Here is a 3,010-nt window from a genome sequence, read left to right as displayed (position 1 = left end):
AGATAATTTGTGCTAGTTCATTAGTGTATTCATCTTTCTATCACAATCTATTACAATTTTTGAGGGACGAATCTAAATATTAATCAATCCTTTACAAAATTATTTTTTAATAATTTCAAATCCGTTAAAGATACTTAATAGTCGAAATTGTAAGAAAATGACTCTTGAGATATAAGAAAACACGTTGATAATCTCTGGGTATCTAATAAGAAAGTTTCTTCATACGTATACAGCTGTATATAAAGTCCCACATTGATTAGAGAAAGAAACAGAATCCAAAATGGATAATAGTAAAAATAATGACAAAGTCCCTACATCCATCCATTAAAATGCGTCTAAAAAAAATAGTATCCACATGTTTCATTTTCCTCCCTAACCAATGTAAAATTTTACACTACTAAGATATAGTTCCTCGAGGAACTCATCCTCAATTTACTTCAAAGAGTTTCAAGACCTAAGCAAAAGCATACGAGAATTTGATGGATTCCTACGAGAGAGATAACTTTATTCCTATCTCTGCCGCTATTTATTTGTACGAACGGATTTCCATTCTTATGAAAATTTTGCGGGTTCTTTTTAACCTCTTGTCATGGGTAATATCTATTTTTTTATTCAATAAAATATCATCGGACACATTTAAAATCAAGTTATCAAATATAAGGTACTCTTAACTTTGCCCCGTTTACCCAGTTGTCTAGGTGGTACTTTTCCAATTACAAATTTTGTACTCATTATTCTTATCCTAAAACACATAACGAATTTTCAATATTCACAAATATAATTTTCATTCCACTGTAACCTCTATTATATTTGTGCTATAAATGTTGTCTCGTCCTTAGCCCATTTTAAATAGGTCTTGGTCTTGTTTCAAATGATTTTCTTTCTTTTATTCTTGAGAAAATACTCAGTTTGGTCCTTGAAATTACGCTCGAGCTTCAATTTAGTTCTTGAAATTTCAATTGCCTCAATTTAGTCCCTAAACTTTTTAAATTTTAATTATGATAGTCCCTCTGCAGTGATTTTCATCACAGTGTCAATTGAAAAATTTAGAGACTAAATTGAGACAATTGAAACTTTAAAAACTAAATTAAAATTTGAGTATAACTTTAGGGACCAAATTGAGTATTTTCTCTTTATTTTTAATGTTAGAAAGAAATGACAACTCTCACTAATTATTAGTTTAGCAAATCGTCCTAATAAGATATGGTAGCGATTATTATAGTATTCAAAAGAATTTGTTAATATGTATATATTTTAATAATATTATATAAATAAAAACATTTGACTAAAATTTTAAAAAAAATATATTTTTTTTATATTCTTAATATATTAAAGACTAATTTGAATAAGTTTATAAGTAATTTGTTTTAACTTTTAACTTATGTAAAGTTACTACATTAATATTTGTTATAATTTTTAAATTAACTTGTGACTTTTCAAAAAATTATTTAAAGTATTTATGAAAAAAAAATTTAACTACTCTTATAATAAAATTTTTTTTTATCAATTTTCATTTAAAATAAACACTTTTGTAACTAAAAGATTAAATACAAAATAATTTATTTATAAAATAATTTTAATATAATTCTTTTTGTTTTATTTATTTTTTAAATAACTTAATTAAATTGTTTATCCAAATTGAGCTTAAATATATTAAAAACTTAAAATTTTTTATTATTATACTTTTAATATATATTTTTAAGGCACATTGTAGCTAAATGTTTTTTTTTCTGTTATACCTAATTTTCTCTGACTTATCACCAGTAATGATTTGATTCTAGAAAAAAACTTTCGTTTTTTCCCCTCATAAAAGAAACAATCTTTGGTGTAATCCATATATAAGCCATAGTTTTAGTTTCAAAAAGGAAAAAAAAAGCATAAATCACCAAATTATCTGTTTCATTCGAAGAGAAGAAGACATCAGAACAAAAATATAATTCAAAAAGAGTATTATATATGCTTGTTGGTTGAAAACAAAATAAAATATACTTGAAAAATAAAGTAATGTGCACGTTTCAATGATAGAATTGAAGTTTGGCCACATTGATAGGGAAAACAAAAGTAGTTCTGCAGGTCACATGGACATGGGTCGTCGTACCACACACACAAAAAAAACGTTATCAATTGCTGTTATGGATGTGATCCTTGGTATATATTTTGATCTGTTCCCAAGTCTGTCTCTAAAATAACGTAATTTAATTATTTATATAACTACAGGCTTTAGATGCAATAAACATCTTCCCATGGAAAATGATATGTACAAATGTGTCACACTCCAAAAATTTCCCATGAAATGCATGGTTGGGATTTTGGGAAGGAAAATGTGATTGCAATTATGATTGCTGGGTATTTGGAAGGTACTGGTGATAATAGTGAAGTACTGAAGATGATGGAAACATTTGGAGAGTATTTAGATTTAAGGAGTTTTTCCAGTTGAAAAAGTATACGAGTTGTTCCAAATTTCAGGGTATTTTTTGAAATTGTGAAAAATGTTGTGGTGAGTTTGTAATATTAGAAATTTTGAAACAGTTCCAATAGAAGTTTTTACACTACAAAAAAGTAGTTTAAAACTGTTGAAATTGACCAAAATATCTGACGATAATATTGTTACTGTTGGATTTATTATTGGACGAAATTAGACGCTATAAACATCACCGGTAATACATTATCATCGGATCACTTAAATTCATCGCTAATTATCATTGAAAATATCCTACGATAATAGCTTTAGGACAGTTAATACGATTTGGTTTTACCGTCGAAAAAAATTCAACAATAATGATAGTGTTACGATATGGATGTCCATACCCAGCAAAATTTAGCAGTGGGGGCAAAAATATAATAAAATTTAGGTACAAATAGTTTTTTTTGACTTTTTACGATACTCAATAAGTTAAGGACTAATTCCTTGTGAATTTAAGTTTCACCGACAATGAATTGTTACACATACGAGATAGAATTTGAACCTTCAATACTTATTTAAGCGGACAACTAAGCTATCACTTGACCA

The sequence above is a fragment of the Arachis hypogaea genome, chromosome 16 (genome assembly GCF_003086295.3).
Source record: "Arachis hypogaea cultivar Tifrunner chromosome 16, arahy.Tifrunner.gnm2.J5K5, whole genome shotgun sequence".
In the NCBI taxonomy this organism is placed as follows: domain Eukaryota; kingdom Viridiplantae; phylum Streptophyta; class Magnoliopsida; order Fabales; family Fabaceae; genus Arachis; species Arachis hypogaea.
This window is presented reverse-complemented; position numbering follows the sequence as displayed.